We start from the raw sequence: 25,964 nt of genomic DNA, 5'->3' as shown, positions 1-25,964 counted from the left end.
TTGTCTATCCTCGCATAATTTTATGACACTTTCAATCTTTAATGGTCATTTATCTGATATTAAATGCGATTTTTGTGATAATTTTTCCAGAAGAAATTCTCAGAGGCGTGAGGCCACTTTTTTGCATTAGATTTATGAGTGAAGATTTTAAAATTCAAAAACAGACATAGACCATTTGGTTTTGAAAGAAAATAAAGATTGAACAAATATATAAAGTTCTTTTCTTCGAGATACCACAGAAAGGCTCAATTTTTGAGTATGAGCAAAAATTTGCTCAAAATTTAACTTAGGGGATTTTTCGATTTTTCGATTATATTTTGTTAGTAAAAGTAAATCCAAGATAAATCATGTTAAAGATGAACCTCCAATAAAAAGCTAAATAAATAAATTTGAAATAATTTTAATTCACATTCATTTATTAACCTCTTCACTTCTGAGATAAATCTTTAAGCGTTAGATCTCTAAATCGAGTTTTAATGGTTGATTCTCCATTACATAATCTTTATTTTTGAAATATCAAATTTGTTTATGATCCGTAAAACCAATTTTAAAATAACGAAGCTAAAGCCTCCGGTACACCTTTTAGATCAGGAAAATTTCATAATAATAAAATTCACATCTATTTCATTCTCAAACTTTTTCATATGCCTACCTCATTCTTTCCCACTCAAAATTGGACTGAGCTAAATTGACTTTGTTGTGATGTTTAAAAGAAGAAGAAGAGTTCAAAAGAGTGGGACAGACATTTGCAATGCATTTGAAAAAAAAGGGGTATAAATTTGGACTTCATTAAATTTTCCTGATCTAAAAAATGTGCAGGAGCTATAAATCGTATGTTTCAAAATTCTTTAAGTTTACTTAATTTTAATTCTTATGGCTCTGGCACACCTTTCAGATAAGAAAAATTTCGTGTGATCAAAATTCACATACCTTTCTTTCTCACACACTTTGCATTATGTGTATCGCATTCTTTCGCATTCCAACTTCCAAAGAAGAAGAAGAGTGAGAAAGAATGAGATAGACATATGCAAAGCATGTGAGAAAGAAACGTATTAGAATTTCGACTTTATGAATTTTTTTTGATCTAAAAGGTATGCAGGAGCTATAAATTGTATGTTTCAAAATTCTATAAGTTTACTTAATTTTAATTCTTATGGCTCTGGCACACCTTTCAGATAAGAAAAATTTCGTGTGATCAAAATTCACATACCTTTCTTTCTCACACACTTTGCATTATGTGTATCTCATTCTTTCGCATTCCAACTTCCAAAGAAGAAGAAGAGTGAGAAAGAATGAGATAGACATATGCAAAGCATGTGAGAAAGAAACGTATTAGAATTTCGACTTTATGAATTTTTTTTGATCTAAAAGGTATGCAGGAGCTATAAATTGTATGTTTCAAAATTCTATAAGTTTACTTAATTTTAATTCTTATGGATTTGGCACGTCTTTCAGATTAGAAAAATTTCATGTAATCAAAATTCACATCAATTTCACTCTCAAATATTTTGAATATGTCTATCCCAGTCTCTCGCACTTCAAATTAGATTAAACTAAATAGAATTTGGTGCAATGTTTAAAAGAAGAAGAAGAGTACGAAAGAATGGAAGAGACTTATCCAAAAGGATTGAGAAAGAAAGAGACGTGAAATTTGATATTTTGAGATTTACTTGACCTAAACGATATGCTGAATCCGGGTTCCGATCAAAATCCCGAAAGCCAAAATCCTAAATTCTTAAAAGTATCATTGCTACTCCCACAATTGCACCCGCGATTGCTGAAGGCAAAGGGAAATTTTCTGTGTCTTGGGATATTATTCTACTATATTATTCTACTATTATTCTATTGGGATTTTGGCTTTCGGGATTTTGGCGTTCGGGATTTTGACTGCCTCCCGCTGAAACCATTAGACCAAATGACTTATAAAATTAAAAATAGCCTTTATTATTTTTTAAAGGGAAATATTTAATTTTCTCACTAATAACTTCGGCACACATTTTAGAACAGAGAAATTTCATAAAGTCGAAATTCACATCACTTTCCTTCTTAAAAGCTTTGCGTATGTCTGTTCCACTCTTTCGCACTCTTCTTTTTTTTCTTTTTGAACATTACACCAAATTAAATTTAGTTCAATCCAATTTTGAGTCTGAAACAGTGAGATAATAGAATTATGCGAATCTTTTGAGAAAGAAAGGGACGTGAATTTTGATTTCAATGAACTTATACCGAAGTAAAAGGATTTTTAATGGCGCTGGCACATATTTTCAATTTAGTGAAATTTAATCAATTGAAATTTTACCTCTTACTCTTTCAAATTGAAATCAGATATAGCTGTCTCTTTCTGTCAAACGAAATTTATGCCGCTGGCACACCTTTTCAATTAAGTAAAATTCAGTCGATCGAAATTTAACCTCTTACTCTTTCAAACTAAAATAAAGATATGTTTGTCTCTTTCTGATCAAATGAAATTTTAAATTGAAATTAAAATTTCAATTTTCATTTAACACAAAGAGATAAAGATATCTTATTTTAGTTTGCAAGAGTAAGGGGTAAAATTTCAATAGATTGAATTTTCTTAAATTGAAAAGGTGTGTCAGCGCCAATAAAATTGAAATTGAAAATGAAATTTTTAATTTTCGTATGACTGAAAGAGACAGCTATAACTGATTTCCCTGATTTCAATTTGAAAGAGTGAGAAGTAAAATTTCTATCCATTGAATTTCTATCGATTGAATTCAGTCAATTGAAAAGGTGTGTCAGTGCTATAAGAAATGAGAAGACTATCCTAATTCCTAATATCAATTGCAAAAAAATCTAAGCTCTAAATTGACTTTATTTTGTATTTTTGTTTACTGTTTTACTATTGAAGAAATTTAATTCATTAACCTTGGCATCTTTTAGTTACAAATATTATTAAGTGGGTTTTATTATTTATTTACAAAATATAATTAAAGAATAAGGTAAAATTAAAAATTTCGCGACTATTGCTCCCATCCTCAGAGTTTCTCCAATAAATTTACATGGAATTTCTCTTACCCGATTCTAATACCTTTCATTCACAGACTGAACCTCTGACTAACCCCAAAAGCGGGGATATTTTCCTGACAACTTCTGCGGATTTGAAATTTATGATTCTTGAGTTGTGGGGAGGCACGAAATTGAGAGTGGGATTAGGAGTATCTTGCACTCGCTAAGCTAAGCCCAGATCATTGAGTAGCGTGGATTGTTAACACAATGTTAGCGAATTAGAGAAATGCCAAATAAAGCCGAATGTCATTAAATTTATAATCTAAACAGAAATGTGGATGGGTGAGGACAGAGATGGTGTACTTGGGCAAATTTTCGTGAATCACACCCAGATTTAGACGCGACCATACCCTCTACCCCTAGAGAAGGCACTCAACCGCATAACAGCGTCGTCAGTAGAACGCCTTTCCGGGTGTCAAACATCGTAAATTTAATTGAAAACGTATTCTGTGTCTTTGGCTTCTGTTGCTGATGGTGGCGCAAATGGTGGAAGAACCATGTTTACATGAGACCACTGCCACCCCCCTGGTTCATTTATCCAGCTGAATGAATGTTGTGTTGTGTGGCTGAATCCCGCATCCCTCCTGTATCGAGACACAGTCAATGCTATATTCAATTAACCATTTTGTGTCATGATATAGAAATTTATTTATCCCGCCCATCCCTCTAAAATCCACACATAGGGTTCACTCGGTAGAATCAATATAGAGATATATGTAATTAATTCACTTGTACGACTCTTGTTGACTCAACCATCAAAATTCGCAAATCCCTTTTTGCTGTAGCATTCCGAGAATCAACCCCAAAGTCCTAGGATGAAATTTTTCTGGTCAGTTGAACGCGCCAAAGTGTCAATCAATCTTTTCTGTAAGAATTGACGACCCAAATTCCTCCCTTGAGCATTTTCTATCTGCTTCCGGCTTTCTCCCAACTCGTTCCGACCATAAACATAAATTATTACATAAAGCAATAATGATAAATTATAATTCAGATCGGTGGTAGATAAGGCTATTAAAGGATTATAGTTGCATCGTAATGTGGTGCTTTTTATGGATGCTTTTAGCCATCTAATTTCCTCCTAATCGTACCATTAGCTTCAAGGGGCAATTGACAAGACTTTTGCATGTTACAGGGAGATTTGAGTATATTTTTTGTTCAATAAATAAATAAAATTGTTCGTATTACATGTTTTTCTTAGTTTTTGGAGAAATAAATCTTATTTTCCAAGGGCTTTAGCTGCTCCCAAAACACCAACAACGCCTTGAGCAGCTGGAAGGGCTTTCTCTACAGAACGATGTACATTTTTGCCAATTTTTTCCTGGAAATTTTATTAAGAAAATAATAATGAAATTTAAGATTAAATGAGGTTAAATGAAGGTTAAGCTTAAATATTTAAATGTTTTCTCAAGATTTGTTTTAAATATTATTAGGATGCAGGAAACTAACCTAAAAAATCATTAAAAAATATTTATAAAATAAGCTTTGTAGCTAAATAGTTCACTAGACGTATTAACCAAGTTTTAAGGTTTCAAAAATCCTAGTAAATTCAATTATCGGAAATGTAATGTAATAGGCAGATATTTTAAAAGAAAATCATAAATCTTGAAGATGGTGAAAATCAAATTTCTTATTAAAAAATCCATTTTGATCAAGAAAACTTTATAAAGTCAAAATTCACATCCTTTTCTTTCCTAAACCTTTGCATATGTCCATCCCATTCTTTCGCACTCTTCTTCTTCTTTTAAACATCACACCAAATTAAATTTAGTTCAGTCCGATTTTGAGTCCGAAAGAGTAAGTTAGACAAGCTAATCTTTTGAGAAAGAAAAGTAGGGAAAAAAGCGCTAACTTCGGACGATTTATGCTTCGCAATAATTTTTTTCAATTTGTTATAAATAAATTTGGGCAATTATTATATTTTAATAGGTAGTCCAATACCTCAAATTTTCAGAAAAGAGCTATGCGTGAAATCCATAAAAAACATAGAGAAAAAATTGAATTGTCCGAAGCATGAGTCGTCCGAAGGTAGAGCGCTTTCCCCTACGTGAAATTGGATTTCATGAAATTTTACTGATCTAAAACGTGAGCCGGAGATACATAAAATATTATTAGCCAAAATGGTTTTGACATTTTTTTTATACTGTTAGCAAAATGTCATGAAATCCAAATTCACTTCCTTTTCTCTCTCAAATGCTTTGAATTTGTCTATTACATTCTTTGGCACTCTTCTTCTTCTATCGAACATCACACCAAATTCAATTTAGTAAATTCAATTTGAGTGCCAAATAGTGAGATGGATATGCAAATCCTTTTAGGACGAAAGGTATATGAATTTTGATTTCATGAGTTTTTCGTAACCTAAAAATCCTAAAAAAAATGCTGGAAACAAAAATAAATCAATTTTGTTCAGCAAAATCCATTTTTGTTTAGTAAAAAAACACTATTTTGTGCAGTAAAAAATCACATTTGGTCAGTAATAGCTTTCGCTCGCCTTTTCAATTGATTGGAATTTAATCGATTTAAATTTCACTTCTTATGGCACTGGCACACCTTTTCAATTAAGTGAATTTCAACCGATTGAAATTTTACCTCTTACTCTTTCAAAGTGAAATCAGATATAGGTGTCTCTTTCTGACGAATGAACTTTAAAATTGAATTTGAAATTGCAATTTCAATTTTCATTTGGTAGAAAGAGACACATATGTCTTATTTCACTTTGAAAGAGTAAGAGGTAAAATTTCAATCGGTTAAAATTCACTTAATTGAAAAGATGTGCCAGCGCCTTTATATTATAAATAATAAAGTCTCTTTAGATCTAATGAAAATTTGAATTTAAATTCAAATTTTCGTTTGACAGAAAGATACAATAAAATTATATTTGATTTCAGTTTGAGATTAAAAGGTTAATTTCAATCCATAGAATTTCACTCAATTGGAAAGGTGTGCAAACACCATAAAAGTAAAATTTGCTCAGAGAAAGAAAAGAAATTCACTTAGTGGTCAATTTAGAAGTTTTCGATGTAGTAAAATTCTCTTGCAAGTTTTGGTAAAGGAAGAATTTAGAGTTGATTTTGTTTTCTTTAATATCTTCTTTATATGGTATTTTTTTAACAAAAATTTTAGTTTATAACTGACATGAATATTATTCAAATTAATTTTATTTAATTTACTAGCAAAATTTGAAACGAAAATTCAAATTATTGTGATTTAATTTTATATTTCATTTTATTTTTTTTAGTTTAATTTAATTTAATTAATTTCAAGAATCAATAACAAATAGGGTTTAATAATAAAGATTTAATAAAAAAATTGTAAAGTACCAGATGATAGGAAATCATTTTATTTTAAGTAAATTTTACTTAGAATAAAATCTGAGTTTACACCATCACTGAGAAAAAAAAGAGGGTGCAATTAATTTTTTTCCTCATAATTTTAACACCTTTTAGGTGTAAAAATATATCAATATTTTTCAATGTTAATTTTACACCTTTCTAAGGGTAAAATTAACATGAAAAAGGGTAATTTTAACCCCCAATACACCTAAAAAGGGTAATATTTACACCGATTTTGGATCAATACTCCAGGGTAAAATTACCATTTCCGGAATGTTATCTTAACTTTTTCGGATTAGTGATGGATTGATTTTAAGCAAAAATTCTGTTTTTCGAATGTAATAAAATCAACGATTATGTAACGGTTTTGAATTAACGGTCAATGTGTTTCTCCCTTAATTTAACTTTAACTCTCAATTGAAAACTTACAATTTTCTTTCCCCATTTCTTCAAGACACCAGCTTCAGCTCCGCTTGAGAAGGCGACCAGAACGATAAGAAAAACTACGAAATACTTTGTAAAATTCATTTTTGAAATATTGTATGGCACTTTGGAACCACTGAGATCTTTACGGTAATGCAAACTTCTTGCGACTGATGATGCTTAATGATGTATCTTTCCTATTTATATGAACAGACTGTCTGGATTGAGATTGCTGGTCTTCCAAGGGAATCCCCGTCTCGATAAAAGTGTTTTACTTTATTCCCAGCGAAGTCTTTTGCTTGAATGGGATTCCACCAGTGTTTTATTTTATTTTGCTATGAATTATCAAGAAGCGCGTATTAATAGATCATTTAATGATGGTGCTTCACCATATTTGACTTTGCACACATGATAACAGAAAAAAATGTATCGATAGTATTTGCATTATTCCACATTAGAAATTTTCCTTGAAGTCTACGAAGTGATTACAATACCCATTGATCCATTCAAGTATTTCTATTTGAAACGTGATTTCGATAGAATCTTCTCCAATATTTCAAAGTTGTATTGAATTATGGGCGTCTGAAGGAGGTGACAGTAATACAGGGATAATAGAGTGTTTAGGATGTGCGCCAAAATATCAATTTGGTATTCAAGAATGCATCTCTATCTCAGTGTCTCTTTAAAAAACTGTCCATTTTCAAATTTATAGTCGTATCTTGTTGTACAGTAGCGTAAGCCAAACAATTTTTCAGGATTTATTCTTCTCGCTGTTTTCCCCATATTTTCCCGACTACCCGTCACTAACCGGGAGTCTTTTTTCCCATTGATTTTCTTTTGATTGAAAGTAGCTACAATGCAAGAAGAGTCTGATTAATAGTCATACTGTGTACCTATTTGTGTACTATATTAATATAAAGTGTGCTTATTCACTGGAAAAATTCAAAGAGAGAAAAGTTGAGGAATCCCCCTTTATCTGTATCTCTGTGCAGTTCATGGAGGGTGAATAAACAAAAGCAAAGACACTATGTTGTGTGTTTGATTTTGTCTCTGAGTATTTGAACACTGAATATAATTCGAGAGTTGAATTGATTTAAATTGTGTTTTATCTATGGCACCTATTTGGATACTATTTAATTTAAAATTAACGATTTAAACTTTAATCCATGAGTGGAATCAACTTACAAAAAAAAAAACCTTTTTTACGGTCGTTTAAGGTTTTTGTCACGATTTTATAATCGTATATAGTGATATGTATTAAGGTATTTTATTTTATGATTAATTTTTCTAATTAAAGATCATAGTAAATCATTATATAATCCATTTTGAGAAATTTTCATTTTATGGGTATTGAACAATAAAATTTTACTAGGAAATATATTTGCCTTATTAGAAAGCTTATTAAGCACTTAATAAGCTCTTAACACAATGATGACCCAGCTCTGTTCCTTTGTGATGTGTCCGTCCTCCACGCACCCTCCTAGTGCCAAATGATAGCCTCATGCTACTGGTTTTTCATTTTTTATTTTTTTTTAATTTTTTATTTATTGAATTATTTACTAATTGCATAAATGTACTGCAAACTACTCGATTGTATGAGTAGCATATACGGCCTATTGAACCAGGGTTTCTACCGTTTACCTGGGGAAGCGGGTAATGGTAAGGCAGCGGCAGACGCAACCAGGTTACAGAGTGGAAATAAAATTTATCTATCTATCTATTTGATTTTAAGGAATTATACATCATTCAATTGCTGAATGAAACTGACACAATCATCAGCGTTTTGTGGCAAATAGCGAAAACAATATGGCATGGCTCAGTCTTAACACTAAGTACTTAATTTAGGCCTTTCTTAAAGTATTTAATTAAGTAATTTGTAATAAGGATGTTAAAACTATTATAAATAGATATACTTAATTAAGAACTTTCAAATAAGAACTTTTTAAGTAATTACTCTAATCGTAATAATATTTTTTTTATAATTCATAATAGTTGATTTATTTTTTTAATTATGTCCTATTTTTGTTTGGCTAAAACAGTTTTGGTAAGTATTTTGGTAAAAACGGTAAGTAAAAAGTTGACTTGGTAAATAAAACAGCAAAATTGGTAAGTAAAAATTCAAAATTGGTAAGTAAAGAAAAGAAATTTGGTAAGTAAAAAAATCAAAAATGGTAAGTAAGGAATCAAAATAGGTAAGTAACAAAGCAAATTGGTAAGTAAAAAAATCTAAAATCTAAATCCCAAAATACTTACCATTTTGCTGCAGCCTTTTTGTTTTGAAAATTGTACTAGTAACAAGTTTCTTTGCTTTAGGCGGGTGGTTTTTGTAAAATATAATAATAATTTTTTAAAATATATTTTTTAAGGTTGTTTGTATATTTTTTTCTTACTATTTATTCCTTTTTTTATTTTGTTCCATTTTCCGTGTACATGGCCAGGGTCATTGACACCACACGAAAGTCTGTTTCTCGTCATTTCTTAACTCCTCGGATCTCCCCTACGTATAGTACTCCATTCCAATGAGTTTTTATAGGGCTGATGCTTCAGAAATGTCAAAATAATTTTCATTACCTTGTAAAGCAATGTAAATATGAATATGTTCTCACACGGCTGGATTATACAACCTGAGAAATGGATTTTCCACCGTTTTGTTCTGGAGCTAAGACGGCGGTGGACGCTGAAAACTACTTAGTATGTCTATCTATTTATGTATTACTAATGATAAATAAATGAAATAAATAAATAAATAAATAAATAAATAAATAATGAAGACTAGTTTATTATTATTATTTATTCAAATTTCATTAGAAAGACTAGTTTAACACTAAATACTATAAGCAAACTATTTGAGCTATTTATGTTTTTGGTGTTTTATATGCCTTTAGATATTTGAAATCTAACTACCATTTGATTTTAGAATGATAGTGAACATACAATATTAGTATGATAGTGTTTGGGTTAACAGACCTAAACACTAGCATGACATTGCTATTATTACTTCAATTGAGTAACTAATATTAGCATGATGATAATCTTCTGTCAATCAGCTTCAGCTGATGGATACTACACTGACAGAGAAATCCGAAAAAGTTAAAATAACATTCCGGAAATGTTAATTTTACCCTGCAGTATTGATCCAAAATCTGTGTAAATATTACCCTTTTTAGGTGTATTGTGGGTTAAAGTTACCCTTATTTATGTTAATTTTACCCTTAAAAAGGTGTAAAATTAACATTAAAAAATGTTGATATATTTTTTCAACCTAAAAAGTGTTAAAGTTATGAGGAAAAAAAAGTTAATCGCACCCTCTTTTTTTCTCAGTGTAGGTACTAGCATGGCAATAATAATCCATGCCTCTACTACTCAATAACAAAATTTAACACTATCATGATAGTGTCACTCCCGCGTTCTCTACAATTACTCGTAACAATTTAAAAAATTATGTTTCTTTATACAAAAAGAAAAAAACGATCTCCGAAAGGTCTGTATTAGAGTCTATCCAATAGATAAAGCTCATTAAAAACCTCAGTCAAATAGATTACAATGATACTCTCCACTGAGAAGACTTCAGCGAGTTCTAAAAATAATTTTTCGTGATGAATTTCATCTCAAATGGGGACTTATTTCTGAATGGAGAAAAAACGTTAAGCGCAAAAAATTCGCGATATGTGGTTTTGCCTACATGGAGGAAATTATGTTTGAGAATATGACTCACATCACGTAAGAAATTAGTCGGGGGATCACCGCATTCGAATTATTTATATGTGTATACATGTACATTGCTGGTTTTCTTATAGACGCTGCCTTTTATTTGCTAACGGTAAGATTCCCCATTCAAAACTATTTGTAAGTGAAAGGTTTTAATTGACTTTCTTCTTTGATCTTTGTCATGTTAAGTCTTAAGGCAGTATTGATTTTCTAAACCAAAAAAAAATACATCGCATTGTTAGGTCGAGCTCCCATAAATATTTTCTGAATTTTATTTTTTTATGCTTCTCTTGCAATATAGCTGTTATTGACAATTTGTAACACTTGCTATTGAGCCATATATCACTGAAGATGTCTTCTGGTAAATTCACACGGTACTTAAGGCGAACATATATTGAGAATTCCGATTCCTGATCGAATGTGGACCCCAATTTTACATGATTTCTCCATTTGTCCTACGCAGCAAGTTGATCAACGCACAGGCTCCTTCTTACAATCCCAATCCCAGACCAAGGAGGAGGGTGATGATTGTGGCTGGGACTGGAAGATGGAAGGAGGGATTGTGTGTGACATACACGCGAGGGAGGGTGCCGGAATTTCCGCTTGAAGGAAAGAAATCTGAGCAACTAGGCCAGACTTTCCCCCTGAATATTTAAAATAGGGCGCAAATGGAAGATTCATGTGTGTTTATCCTCATATGAGTTTATTCCCTGATGAAGGGGGTTTGTGGGTAGATGAATATTTTTCTACTATCCACTGAATAAAATCCCATTTTGAGTGCATGATGTTGCTCTCTTGCTTTCTCATGGTATGGGGTTTGTAATTAAAAATCTGTCAGAGAAATCAAATTTAATTATGAAAATGTCACAGATCTGAAACAAACAGTGAGTTTTGTAAACAATAAATAAGGGTTGATTTTCATCTCTGATTTTACTGTATTTCCTGCATTATGCGATATGTTTAATTACTTGAACAAATATGAATAACAATTTATTTTAATTTATTCATCTCTGAAATACTCCTATGTCTTGTCACCTCTATTTGATATTCTAATTTTATTCCAATTGTATAGTGAAATTCCTCGTCAACCGCGGAATATTAATCCTTACAACACTTGTTCTTTGGCTAGATAACTTGCTTGATAACTCAAATACAATATAATCCTTTTTTTAGTTGGTATTTACTTCTGTGTTGTATTTGTTCAATATTATTTTCTTTATTTTATTCTATTCCTCAAAGGTTAATATTTATTGGGAATTTTCCTGATAAATTATGATAGAAGAAAAGTGGAAAATTATCTTAAAAATCATATTTATGATAGGTTCCTTACGCTTTAAATTTATGATATCTTAATGAAGTATGAAAACTGACGTAGTGACTTAAACTTGAAGGCAGGACACAAATGGTTCTTCCGGAAGCGTCAGTGGAAGTGCATTCAATCCAGAGTAAAAATACTAAGTTTCCCAAAGCTTTCGGCGTACTGCACGCCTTCCTCCACAGTGGCTACAGAGGGGATTTTTTTATTACATAAATTACATTGTACAAAAAGGGAAAAAACCAAAATTCCGAGAAGACCTAAACCCCGAATAAGGCAAAAGGAAATTTTCTGTTTTTGGGAAATTATTCCACAAATTTTCCTGCGTATAATTTCGTCTTTTTCAGGATTTGACCATTCTGGATTTTGGGTTTCGCGATCTTAGCGTTTCTTTCGAGATTTTTTGGCATTCGGAATTTTGGCTTTTCGGTATTTTGTCTAATAGCGATGTAGGCTTTTCCGTATTTTGGCCGGCACCGAATATTGATATCATTTTTAAAAAATGCAAAAAAAAATATTCCTAAAACTTTAATAGTCATTATTTTTTTATACATATGTTTATACACTTTTTTTGAAAAACTAAACTTCAATATAAATTTCTTTATGTTTATTTTTTTAAGTTTCAAGTTAAAGTTTTATTTTTAAGTTTCCAAATTCTATTATACTAAAAAAACAGAACTGTCATGACTAACGTCTGGTTTTGTCGTTGAATGTTTTGGACTTTTTAGTAGGGTTGTGATTTAAAATGCCAATTCACACAGATTTCGCATTTCACAGCAAAGTAAAAGTTTTTCCTGGGAAGATTTATTTTGCTTGTTGCGAATCGATTATCATAAATCTCGTGCAAGAAACACATAATTTCATTTCTCCACACCTCCCAGGGAGTGTATTGAAAGCCGAAAAGGGATGGACTAGCTCTATGCGTGTAGTGTGCGTAAGTTTTTCGGGGGTGGTTAAGCATCCTTGTCACAAAAGGAGTCGGAAAAGAGAGAGAAGATGTATTTGGCGCCAAGAATGCTGCAGACACGTGTCTAGATGGTTTGGAAATGCTGAATATAGTTTGCATATAAAACTCACACGATCACTGAAGAATTACGCGGTTGGACGACTTTGGGATTAATTTTGAGTGCCGTGGTTTGATATTTATTTTCAGGATTTACAATTCTTCGTGGTTGAAATTTATGACTATTGCTGAATTGAGGGATACACTCATGCCCTATATCTTGATATTTTTTTGGGATGAAGACCCTTTCAGGGATGAATCTCTGCAATTTACCCAGGATATACTTGATGAAATACAGGAGAGTCTCTTTAGAACAATATTTAAATAGTTCCTAGTGGAAGATTCGGCTTTAATTTCCGTAATGGATACTTTCTCAATTTGCTTTCCAAGTACACTACACAAGGGGCAGTTAATTGGAGAAAGTAAAACACAATTTGTTTTAGTATTCCGAATATTACGAATATTTTTTATTGTTGAAAATAGTTTAAGTTGTATTGCAAATAATGAAGTAAAAATATTACAATATCATAAATATTATCGGGATTTTATTTTAATTGAAATAGAATATTGCAAGTTAACTGCTGTTCTAATGAATATTCGGAATATTTTGCGAATTATCCAATTGGGGTAAGTGTGCCAAATTCCGGCCAGCTTGAAATTTCGGCCACATTTTTTGTTCCTCGAATTTCCATGAACTTTTAGATTTTACGTACTCTAGAGATTATACAATGCAAAAGAATAACAAGAAGAATTCCCGAAAGACAAGGAACTATGAGAATGAAGGTGGCCGAAATAGGGCACCAAAACTATGTCTATATTTTTATTCATTTTAAAATGTATAAAGAGTGATTTTAGAGTAAATAAAGACGGTAAACTCTTTACAAGGTTCCAAGCAACACTCTTACAAAAGAAGGAATAAAAAATCAAGTTGTATTTAATATATTACATTTCAAACTTGAGACTTTGGCGCTCGCATGCAACTATGCCGAAATTTGGCACACTTACCATATATGACTAAGTTAAATATTTTTAAAATCTGTATAACAGATTAAGAATACTATGCAAAAAATTTACAAAGAGTTGTTGAGAGTGGTTTTTATGGTTAGAGCTTTAATTGTCCTTCTGGACTCTTTTCATTAACTTTTAAAACGAGAATATTATGGGTATTGCGAACATTTTGCAAATATTCCAGATACAAGCAGCTAGCATTGCTAGGCCTTTAAGTAATGTTATCGTCGTATCTTTTATTGACAAACTCGCAAAAAAAATGAAATTGTAAAAGTGTAACTCAGAAAATTTAACACGTTACGAATTGCTTTCCGCGGTTACGCCCTGTAGAACGCTAAGACGGCGGTGACTGCTAAGCCAAGGTAGATTGAAAGTGGAGTTCCTGTCAAAATCTCTGAAGTCAAAATTCCAAAAGCCAAAATCCCGAACGCCGAAATTTCGAAAAGTCTAAAATCCCGGAAACCACAATTCCGAAAGCCAAAATTCCGGAAAGCTAGAATTCGGAAGTTTCGCTTAACTGGAGAAGAGTTTAATTTTCTGAGTGTTTGGGAAATTATTAGTTTCGTTTGCTAGTACAAAGGGAAATTTTAGGCCATTCCTGATTTTCACCCATTCGGAATCTTGACTTTCGGGATTTTGGCTTTCTCGGTTTTGTATCTTTCGGACTTTTGGATTTCGAGATTTTGGCTTTTAAAATTTTAAATGACGCGTTGTAATTCGGTAATAAGAATATTAAACACGAAGTACGAATATCAAAAAGCGAATACAGAACACCACTTTTTTAACCAATTAACCGCCCTTTGGCACAACAAGTGCCTCATATGTTTCAGGATGACCATCGAGTAAATTCTATATGTTATAGAGTCTCATCAAATACACTAGATCGACCAAAAGTAAACACTGGAGGGTAAATTGCAATCTATACAGTCAACATGAGACCATGTATGTTTTAATATTTTGAAAACCATGAGGATAATGAAAATTTTCTATAGAGAGGGTGGAAAACTTTTCGTTACTTCTTTGGCCACAGGGTGAAGTTCTTTTGCCCAGACAATCTGGTTACAATTTCTCGACAAGTGTAATAATTTTCTTGAATTAATGGTATCAGACATATTCAAACTTGAAGAGAGCATCCTGTGTAAATACATTTAAAGGAAATCCAAAATGTGTAAACAGATAAGGGCAAACAATTTGATACTGGGTCTCTTCTGAAACCAATTTCTCTTTCCTAATCAAAATTTAGCAATATACTTCCTTGAATTAGGTAATGTAATTTAAGATGTTTTAATTGTATATTCAAACATCAGCTCCTTACTTTTCTGAACCATCTCAAAATACTCAAAATGTACTGGATGGGCCATGGCTTTTGAAGGACTCTCAAATAAGAAAGTGCAACAATCTAGCCAAATGCTGCAGTAATTAATCTCGTCAAGAGGTCCTTTCTCCTTCAATCACAGTCCAATATTTGCTGGCAAAAGCCACTGTTTGCACAATACTCCAGCTGAAGTATGAAAGAAAAGTGCGCAGAAGATGTGGACAAAACTGAAAAGATGAATTGTGAAATTAACTCTTGAGTTTTTCTATAGAATCCATCGCTCAGTATGAGATTTTCCTCTAGAGACTCCCAGGAAAGAATCTTTTCTTTTGGCCAACAGAAAAAAAATCCTCCCCTCAAATTAGTCCTACTGCCAGAATGGATGCTGCGGAGATTCGAAGGATACAATGGTCGCATGGCAGGAAGAGAAAAAGCTCAACATAATAGTTTTGAGATAAATTAAAAACACGGAACGGATCCTTCAATACGGTTTTTTGGGGGAATACCATAGAATTGTCAACAATGACAGAATACCACATCTAATATGTGGAATTGTGGAGTGAGATCCACAAGCAAGAGGGATGTACCACGGATATTTGATACTTTACCTCATGTTCATGGGACTAATATCAAAGGATGAGTATGCCGCAGGATTTAACCATATTCCAACATCAATTCATGAACAAATGGGTCACTTGCAGATGAAATGGCAGATATTGAGTTTCATTGCATATTTGAAGGTTCTAATTTTGGCAAATATATTGTTTTTATTGAGTAGGGCGGATATGATAGTCAAGGGATGGGGTTTTGCAAATAATGGAAGCCTTTTGTCCAATATCATCAATACATGACATTTCCTTCTAATTTATTTTACACTGTAAAAATTATGTGACGTTCGAATACAAATTTAAAAATAATTTCATACAATGAGAAAAAACGGGGGTGCGATTAACTTTTTTTCTGATAAATTTAAGCCTTTTTAGGTGTAAAAATATATCAACATTTTTTATGTTAATTTTACACCTTTTTAAGGGTAAAATTTACATGAAAAAAGGGTAACTTTAACCCATAATACACCTAAAAGGCATAATATTTACACCGATTTCGGATCAATACTACAGAGTAAAATTAACATTTCCGGAATGTTATTTAACTTTTTGGATTTCTCTCAGTGTATTGGTGTCCTATCATCAATTTTTCTACGGCTTTATGCTTAACATATAGCATTACAGCTTCAATTTTGAGTAGGATAAAAACGAAAATCATACCCATCGTTTTATATGAAATTTTTCTTTAAAGCCCTGTCTTAAAAAATTAGGCCACTCCCATAAAAAATCAAATGATAAACTTCTATGAGATACCTAAATCTAAAACCTTGATAATTTATTATAATCCTAATTTTAATTAAATACAGGATGCGTAAATTGAACTGCAATCTTTGAAAGTGCTGTATTTTTTTTTATTTGAAAATGAAATTTATTGACGTAAACGACAAAAAGTCAGAAAATAGGCAACATTTGAGAATCTATTTAAAATTTTGAATTAAATCACCTTTAGAATTTATAATAGCCCTGTGTTAATCAATGAACATAGCGTATGCTGCCCGAAGATGATACTCGGGCACGTGAGCCCATTCAAGACGAAGCGCTGCCTTCAGCGGATTGACACTCTGGTATTTTTTAGTCATGACATTGACCAACAAAATGCCCCTTTTGGAGAAGTCTAGAGAATTTTGCATTCGCTGATAGTGGGAGCCACCACTATTCGCCACTTATAATGAAATCGCTATTTTTCGCGATTTATGAAATAAATGAGCCGCAAAGTTACTTGTATTTTTACTGCTGCTATGTATAGAGTCGAAAAATAGTAATTATCCGTTTTGAATTTACGATTCTTAGCATATTTTAGAGCAAAATTTTGAGCAAATGCATCGTATCCAATATTTCTTACCCAATTTACTAAGTGTCATCAAATTTTCTAAAAGCAAAATGTATCTTTTTGGATGAATAATTTGACTATTGAATATTTAATTACACTTGTGGAATAGATATAACTTGTATTTAGTTAATTAATATTTTATTTTATATTATATTTATATAAAAATGAGGCATGGCGAAAAGTGGTAATATTTTGGAATGATTTTACCACCTATCGCCATCTTTTTTCAATAGGCGACGCTAATTTCACTTCGTAGATTCTCAGTTGTCAAATCTGGAATGTCTACTTTATGCAATAGTCCAATAGTTTGATTTCTCAAATAAAAGCGAAGAAAAATCATTTAAAGTGAGTAATAATAGGGTGATAATGATGAAAGAGAAATACTGAATATATTCTTTGCATCATATTGCCCAAAATAGTTATGTTTGAACCTTTCCAAGTGGGTGGCGAGAAGTGGTTACACGACTGGCGGAAATTGGTAAAAAGCGGCGACGAAGTGGTTATTTTCGCATTGCGCATTGTTAATAAAAATCAGTTTTTTAAGTAGTCTAGGGTTAAATTGAAGGACTATTGTTTTCACGAATCTGCAGTTAAATAATTTAAGTAATTTTGTGTTGAATTTGAGTTATCTTGTAATAGGGGTTCAAAAGTTGTAATAAAATTAATTCCCGTTTTCCCTAAACATGGCAATAAGTGGTCCATAGCCTAGTCCATACCACAAAAAATTATGATCCTTGACTTCCGGTGGATGTTCAAATGTTGAAATTATAGTACGACCATTCCCTTAGGTAGACATAACCATTTTACTTGTTCACGGATTGTCCATTTGGATAATTTTGCCCATCAGAGAAGCTGATCTTCGGTAAGTAACCTCTAACGGCCAAGCGAGGCAACTCATTTACCCAATCGAGCATAACTTTTTCTTGAACATCGATAAAATCTTATGCTTTTTGGAATTTTTAAGGCTTCATATAAAGGTCCTTTTCATATATTTGTCTCACGGTTATTTGCGATATGTGTGTCTCAAGGACCGTTTGTCTATTACAGCTATGACGCATATTTCGTTCAATTCGCTTCTTCACCTCAAGGATGATGGTTGGCCATGATACATTTTTTTTCGACATCCACCATAGAGTATTATAATGTTAGCAGTATCCCTGTATCGAGTTATATTACAAAACTCAAAAGATTTAATACTATTTAGGTTTTAGAAAGACCTACCGATAAACATTGGAACCTTTCCGATCAAATATAGGGCAATTGAGCCATCATGTTTGAGTGCCATTACGGATAAAACAATCAGAAAAATTTTCATAAATGCTTTTGTGGGCTTGTACGCAATAAAATGCACTAACTTTATGCAAAATTTGAGCATGCTGTCCCGAACGGTTTCAAAGTTATAGCGATCTAAATTTAGTTGCAGTTCAATTGACTCTCCCTGTATATCTGTAAAGATATTTGTGACTCTTGGGTAAGTCTTTTGGGACTTAACGGTTAATCGTATATAGGTCTTTTTTAAGAATAATTTCTAAATAAGGACTCAAAGAAAATTTTGCTGTAACAAACCATATCTTTATCTCTTCATTTTCCCTGCAATTTTCCAGATCTTCCTTATAAATCTTTTATCATCCTTCCATAAACAAAGGATTGTATCTAGAGAAATGTCTCGCAGTGATATTCTTCTTGAAAAAAAGAGTTAAAACCTCTAAAGATTGCAGTGTCCTAAAAGATACCTTTATTTAAATGCTTTGAGTAATAAATTCAGAAAAAAAATGTTTTAATTAATTATACTGAGAACCTTTTGTTAAAATTCTTTAGTAGCGGTACCTTTACAACCATATGAACTTCAGCAATCCTAACTCATTTTTAAGGAGAACATTCCTCTAAAGACGATAAAAGGATGCAATCGATGCAACACTTTTAACGGAATTAAAGAATATTCGAGGATTTTTGGGGAAAATATGGATACAAGAAAAATGGAGGGTTAATGATACGGTTTCTTTTAGGAAAATATTCTTTGAGTGCAGTTCTCTTTTAGAAAACGGTCTTTGGCGCCAATTACTTACGATATGCCATTATTTAAAAAAGAAAGTTTCATAAAATAGTTGTACCCATTTCTTAAGAACTCTTTAAGATATCTGAAAAAGTTGACGTGATGGAGTATAATTTTCTTCGAGTGATATGTTCAAGATACACCAAGGACTCCGAAAATACCTGTGATTAGCCATTAAATCAAATAAGTTTTCGTTTCGTTGTCCTGTAATATGCGATGGATTTAAAACATGGTTAGTTTGTAAGGGAGCTACCACATGGAGCAGCCAGAGGGAAAATCTGAAAATATTTATTTAAAGCTTAAGTCATATCGACTTTGACCCGAATTTCATAAAGATTGGTTAAGCCCGTTTTCGAGTAATAAATTGTCAAAGTTGCGAATTTTCCGAAGGATATCGTTAATTTCCCAAGGATTGACAGTTTTTTTTTTTAAACTTAAGTCTCGGTAATTTTTAAGTCATATACCAATACCTATAAAATGGGCCTATAGTCCCATCTCTGGTGAAGGGTTGAATCAGCTCCCATACATATTTCTCCCCATTGTCCTTTATTTCGTGAAACGATTTTTCACACTTAATAAACTAATACGCTAGAACAGTTTTGTACACATCATCACATAATTTTTAACAGTGTTCTTATGGGTTTTATATGAGCTTGTCAATCAATTGATAGAGATGGTCATTTTACATTTAGTGATGAAATATCGTAAAAGACTTTCCTATTTTTCCAAAAAAACACCAACATAAAATTCAAAGTCATTCTGGATAAGTAAAAGTGCATTTAAATACCAAATTGAGCCATATCTAGAAGATTCAGTGCTATTTTCTTGGCACACAAACTGGAATGCATAATATTGCGATTGGCAAAAAAAAAGTGGCAGAATAGGGATGAATACAATAACCATTATTTTGGAGTTGCTTCTGCTGGAAAATATGGGAAAGTAAGTGATATTAAATTGTGCGATGGGTAGGGAATGAGTTGAGTGGGTTGAGGCTTGTGGGGGGTGTTCTATTTTGCACGCTCAGTGGACACATCATCGTTGTGCGGGTATAAAAGTAATCCTAGAATGCAGAGGAGGAGACTATAAATCTATGAGGAGATTGTACATTTAGCTCAGTGTTGGGTATTTATATGGGAAAGTTGGTATACTTTCTGTGAGGGATGATGAAGAAGATGAAGTGGATTGGAAAAAAGAAAAGGGAAAAACACACCAGGAGAGTGGCAAGAAATCAGAGAAAAAATTCCTGGCATTTGTCGATGGAATGTCAAATATTGCGAGGTCGAGTGACTTTTCCATTGTAGAAAACGTTCTTGATGAAATAATATATCCTCCTCAGTTGGCAATCAGGATGACTCCTTTCACTTGCAATATATGAATAAATCTTTCATGGTGCCTATTCTATCCTGTCGCGAAAGGAATCTACCGTATGAAATTGCAATTTAAAAAATTCTCCCAGGAGCGCCCAAAATGAAATTGTCCCCTATCACATGATATCTCGAGGGTGGTTTGGGGTAAAGTTGGGAAATAACAATGCGATTTTGTGATGTGTGTGAGGTGATTTAGCAAAAGAAAAATTGCATCACGGAGCTCACCAACAAGTTGACTGAAAGTGGATTTTATGGAGACAGTCATCGCTCCCAGTGCTGAAAAATCCCATTTGCACCCGGTGTGACTCGTCAGCAGGAGTGTTGATGACACAATCACGCGTGAAAAATGATGCGAACGATGTGTGATTTAAGCACCCTTGCCCCAGACCAATTCTTACAATATGTTTATATGCAGATTCACGCATACTTACCGCACTCAAGAAAAAGCTGGGTTCAAAAGCATGTGTAGAATCTAGCCTAAGACATTGAGTAAATGGGTTTTCAGAGGGTTAAATGTCAAAACGCTCCCTCTATAAATGAGTTTCGAGTTCGAATTCCAATTTAAACTGTTAAGTTATTAAACTTAAAATGTTGAGTTATTAAACTTAAAATAATAAGAATGATTGTTCAATTTTTATTTATCGACATTGCTACTTTCATTAACAGTATATAGCAAAATATAATATTTTTTATGGATTTTTTATTTAAAATGTTTAACTAACAAAAATAAGCTTTAGGGGAGAGTGGGGCAGTTTAACGACGGGGCAGTTTCAATTTTTGCATATTCTTCTTATCCCTTTGAAAGGAATGGGATAAAACCTTTATGTTATTGAAGAGATAACTGAGACCCATATTCATAAAAATAATTAATTTCGTGACGCTTCGCGTTTGAATTCTGTAAATCATTTTATAAAACTGCATCAAAATGAAACCTTTTGTAATGTTTTATTTTCAACAATTTCTGAACTATTAAACTTATCTATCGAAGTAACATAATTGTATTAAATTACCAGTGGTTTTATGATTATTATAAGGTACTTAGCGTTGAATGAAATCTAAAACTGCTCAATTAATGAGAAATAGGCTTGGAAATCTTTAGCGATATTTTTTTTCTCTATATGATCAATTAGTGTTCAAATTGTGTTATAAAGTTCTCGTTTGATTATATTTTTAGGTTTTAGAGTCTTAGAAGACTTCAAAATAGTAATTTTAATCAATTCTGGTATCGCAAGTTTTCTATAAACATGTTTCAATCTTTCTCAAAAATTATTTCATATTTGTCTTGAAATTGCCCCGCAGTGGGGGACTTTCACACATTCTGCCTTTCAAGTGAAATGAATTTCTCCACAATAGACTAATGAAATTAAAGGATGATTGTTATTATTTTTATTAACCCTAAACCCAATTGTAATTCACAGAATATACAAAGTTTTACTTCTGTTTATAATCTTTTTGCAAAATGCTCCCAAAATCCATTTTGCAATTTAGGGGTGAAACTGCCCCACCCTCTCCTACAAAGGAAACTATAAGTGTGATTATTTGAGAATCACACAAAAAAAAAGAATAAACCTTATAAAACGTAAGGGAAAGTGGTCAGTTTCGGGACGTTCCAGCCTTTGAATAATACATTTTTTCTTAATAATAATAAATAGAGATTTAATAGATTATAATTTTCGATTTGAGAATTACAATATTAGAAAGCTAGCGATATTCGAAAGTTGGGTCATATTCTTCGGAAACTAAGCATTTCTCTAGGACTTAGCATAGTTAAGTCCTAGAGTTGCTGTGCCATTAAGATTCAATGGTTCAACCAGCAATGGACTATATTTCTGAACGAACCAGAAGTATTTCGGGCCTTCTGGATCTCGTTTTAACTCTGAAGTATCAGACCACCCATTTTCCCTATCATCTTGTTGGAAAATATTCTTAAAAATGGTTTTTTGGTCTAACAAAAATCCATCATATTACTCTTATTTCACGTATCTTTTGGAGGTATATTAAAAATTTACCATTATATTTTAACCAAACCAGCTAAGTCTAAAAAGAAATACCACGGAAAGGGCAAGTAGATAATGTTATTCTAAAGACTCAGTGGAGTGGCTTGAGTTTTTTATTACCGTCGTTGCGGGTGACTTTGCACTCGGGGGGAGACTTTTCACTCGGCTGTTCGTGAGACTTTGAACAATTCTAGCACTTATTGATAGTCTTCGCCGATCCGGTCTACCATGTCAAAATATAAAGGGATATGTTAAGTACCAAGTAACGTACAATGATCCTCAAAAGGATTCCTGTAGTTTCTGTAATAGTCAATGAAATCCTAGTATAGGTATTTTGTCAAAAAACTACTCCGCGAAAAAGTTATCTGAAGATGCAATTCCAAAACCGATTTCAGAGAAGTAAATTGCCCAAATCTATTCTAAATTTATCGGGCTAGAATAGTCCACTTCGATTTTGTTCATTATTTTTATTAAAATACTTTTTTTCACTATAGTCTTCCTAAGAACGCATGATTTATGTTATAAAATTGCATTTAATGGACTTTCTTAAGCTTTATTATATAAGAATTTGGCTAAAAATTATCCAGTTTTTTGATAATTTAAGATAAAATGACCGAGATCTGCAAGTTGATGTGGTCGCCATCTTGGTTTGACGTTTCTGTCCGCCATTTTGAATAACTGTCAAAACAAAAATCTCATCCGATTGAGCTGAAATTTTAGTATGTTCTAGCTGATGTCAAAACCTTTTCAGAACATATATAACATACGACCTATGTCAAGCGATTGTCTGGATACTGGGGCTCTAAGTTCAAAATTTTGACATTTTCATGAAAACAGAACTACGGAGGGCTTCTTTTATCGAAACCATCACAAAAAAGACAGTACTATCGTTAGGCGGTGAGATCTAAATAACAAACAAAAAGAAAAGTAATGTTTTTCTTTATAACAGTATATTATTTGAAGATCTGAAAAACTGTTTTTGCAAAGATGAAAAAATAAAAACAAATAAATAAATGCCCTTTCCATTTATTTTTTTTATTATGTAAGAGTAAATAAATATAAAAAATAAAAGCCTCAACCATTTTTAATGGTTACTGAGGCATTTCGTTTAGGTTTTGAAATTAAGGATTAGAAAATAAAGATCGCCAAAATATGAATATTCCAAAATTTTAAAATTTAAGCCTCTGTATCTAGGTAAATACTTGACGTAGACTGAAACATAGATACGTTCTGAAAAGGTCTTGACATCAGCTACAATATACTAAAATTTCAACCCAATCGGACCAGTTTTAGGTTTTGACAGTTATGCAAAATGGCGGACAGAAACGTCAAATGAAAATGGCGATCATGTCATCTTGTAGATCTCGTGCATCTTACCCTTAGATGTGAAGATCTTCATTGTCGTTTATTATCAGAAATTGTTGATTTTTTAGTATTTATTAAAAAGTGCAAAGTCACCCGCACCTTATCCCAAGTGCAAGCCTTTTTTCTTGATTTTTTTAAACATAGTAAAATTTTATAAAATTAATGATAGTGGCACAAAATCCATTCATTAACAACTGAATACAAATAATTTTGCTCAAAAACCCCCCTCCCTTCACTTTAACTATCCACTTTTAGAGAGCAAAGTTGAAAAACAGCGAAAAAACGTGCAGTCACCCGCAACGACGGTACCCTTCAACGTAAAGAAAGAAATGAAGCGGATAGTATTTCTTGATTAGGGTAGTCCCAATGAGTGTGAAAATAACTATCTATCTTGGGTGAAGGACGCATACTTCTTGAACTACTTGAAAGGTCCTAGCCATGCGGAATGCAAAAAAATGTAACAGGGGCCTCTCGATATTTCATTTTTCCATACGTTTTTGCATAGAGGCACTGATGAAGACTATTGCAAAGTTTTTGCTTAAAGAGAATTGAATTATCAGTGTGATATATTTCGAAATCGTTCATTAAAAACTATCCAAAAATACATATTTCATAATGTTCGCGGAAATAATACAAGAACGACGTGCAAATTTGTGTAAGTTGCGGTGCAATATCTGCAAAAATTTTTACAAGGATAAGTCAAAAATAGCATTGCTTTTTATTAGGCTTGGTGAGCCCCTGAACTATAAATTATATTTTGAACCTTAAAAGTTGTATGGCATTATTCATTTGATATTAATTAATGTTTTATATTCTTTAGTGATCTAACTCATTATTGGAAAAAGTATCCTCACTCACGAGTTTGAGCAAAGGTACAAAGTATGTCCCGCAGTATAACTTGGTTTTAAGTTTACCGCTCTGATTTTAAGTAAGGTAAAGTACCCTCTAGTCGGCCAGTTCCTCAACTCGGCCAGTTGAATTATTTAACCAATTTTTTAACGTATTATAGTCAATTTCTATGAAATTTTCACTGATTTATGTTATATATAATATAATACACCTTATAATGTTAAATCGGTAAGACCATATTATAACAAATCTAAGTAAATTGAATAAATAGTCGCACTGGCCGAGTTGAGAAACCGGCCGACTACAGGGTACTTTACCTTAATCACTGAAAAGATCGCCTTAAGTAGAAGGAATTTCACAAATAAAAAAAAACAGACAAAATTAGTAATAGATTCGTAACTGGTTCATCACAGATTCATTGCTAATTGACACTGTTTCAGACATCTTAAAGATTCCAAGACCTTTTCAACTAGTTTAATACTATGCTCCATTTAATGCCACTTTTAATAAATTGGTAATTTTCTCTATTTATTCTGATATTTAGATATTTGACTTTGATTTCTCAATGCCGAAATATTGAGAAAAAAACACACAAATTTGTTAAAGGTGGTATCAAGTGAAAAGCATTAAATGGTTTCTCTACCCTATTCTGTCTGAGAATTAATGTTTTTATATGGAAAGCAGTTCCGCAGTGTCCCTTCCGTATTATTCTTCAAAGGCCTTATATAACCGAAAGGTTTTTAAATTAATTTCTTGGCTTATTAAGAGAATGACAATATCTAGGCCAAGTTAAAATTACTGTGTTACATATTGACCAACCTTTTTTTGAGTGTACGACTGAGGGTGTGATGTAAATGGGAACGCTACAGTACTCAGTTTGGTGTAAAATTTCAACAATGACGCATCCTCTTTCACTTCATTGTGACCCTGGCGTCGCGATGTTCTCCCGCCGCGTGACAGCAAATTGAAATTGCACCCTTCGATGGATCAGGGTGGCGACACATTGATAAGGAGTCGCTGTGTCCCGGTGAGAGTGTTGACATTTGAGATTTGCAAAGATATTCGCGAATTTAATAAATGATCTTTCTTCCCCATTTCCCAATCCCTCTTTTAACTTTTCTTCCGCGTGTGAAGTTAAAGAAAACATTCAACCCTCCGATTTCTTCGGGTATTTGACTCTAACGATGAATATCTCTCAATCACACATCATTTTTCATTTGGCGGGATGTTTTCCTGACACAACATCTCCTCTCACCATGTAAAT

The sequence above is a fragment of the Phlebotomus papatasi genome, chromosome 1, assembly GCF_024763615.1.
Source record: "Phlebotomus papatasi isolate M1 chromosome 1, Ppap_2.1, whole genome shotgun sequence".
Taxonomy (NCBI): domain Eukaryota; kingdom Metazoa; phylum Arthropoda; class Insecta; order Diptera; family Psychodidae; genus Phlebotomus; species Phlebotomus papatasi.
This window is presented reverse-complemented; position numbering follows the sequence as displayed.